We start from the raw sequence: 1,010 nt of genomic DNA, 5'->3' as shown, positions 1-1,010 counted from the left end.
GTTACCGCGAGATATATTGGCAGCTGCGGATCATTTGATTGGAATGAAATTTGGAATGGGTACACTTGACGATATGAATCATTTGAAAAATAAACGTATTCGGTCTGTCGCAGATCTTTTACAAGACCAATTTGGATTGTCCCTGGTTCGTTTAGAAAATATGGTTAGAGGGACTATATGCGGAGCAATTAAGCATAAATTGATACCCACTCCTCAGAATTTGGTAACTTCAACTCCATTAACAACCACTTATGAATCTTTTTTTGGATTACACCCATTATCTCAAGTTTTGGATCGAACTAATCCATTGACCCAAATAGTTCATGGGAGAAAATCGAGTTATCTGGGCCCTGGAGGATTGACAGGGCGAACTGCAGTTTTCGGATACGAGATATTCACCCCAGTCACTACGGACGCATTTGCCCTATTGACACGTCTGAAGGAATCAATGTTGGACTTATTGGATCCTTAGCAATTCATGCGAAGATTGGTTATTGGGGGTCTCTAGAAAGTCCGTTTTATGAAATTTCTGAGAGATCAAAAAAAGTACGGATGCTCTATTTATCACCAAGTAAAGATGAATACTATATGATAGCGGCAGGAAATTCTTTGGGCTTGAATCGAGGTATTCAGGAAGAACAGGTTGTTCCAGCTCGATACCGTCAAGAATTCCTGACTGTTGAATGGGAACAGGTTCATCTTCGAAGTATTTTTCCCTTCCAATATTTTTCTATTGGAGCTTCCCTGATTCCTTTTATTGAGCATAATGATGCGAATCGAGCTTTAATGAGTTCTAATATGCAACGTCAAGCAGTTCCGCTCTCTCGGTCTGAAAAGTGCATTGTTGGAACTGGGTTGGAACGCCAAGTGGCTTTAGATTCGGGGGTTACTGCTATAGCCGAACATGAGGGAAAAATCATTTATACCGATACTGACAAGATAATTTTATCGGGCAATGGGGATACTCTAAACATTCCATTAGTTATATACCAACGTTCCAACAAAAATAC

At 40.0% G+C, this 1,010-nt stretch overlaps 1 pseudogene across 1 annotated transcript; it reads left to right on the top strand.

Annotated features, from left to right (window-relative positions):
• Window positions 1–6: 6 nt before the first annotated feature.
• On the top strand, window positions 7–1,002 carry LOC101293739 (annotated as a pseudogene; the record flags this gene model as incomplete). Its single annotated transcript, XR_185393.1, has 1 exon — window positions 7–1,002. The product of XR_185393.1 is annotated as a DNA-directed RNA polymerase subunit beta-like (transcript).
• Between the last annotated feature and the right edge of the window lie 8 nt (window positions 1,003–1,010).

The sequence above is a fragment of the Fragaria vesca genome, unplaced genomic scaffold, assembly GCF_000184155.1.
Source record: "Fragaria vesca subsp. vesca unplaced genomic scaffold, FraVesHawaii_1.0 scf0510746, whole genome shotgun sequence".
NCBI classification, from domain to species: domain Eukaryota; kingdom Viridiplantae; phylum Streptophyta; class Magnoliopsida; order Rosales; family Rosaceae; genus Fragaria; species Fragaria vesca.
The sequence above is the reverse complement of the archived record's forward strand: the minus strand, read 5'-3'. Positions and strand labels throughout refer to the sequence as shown.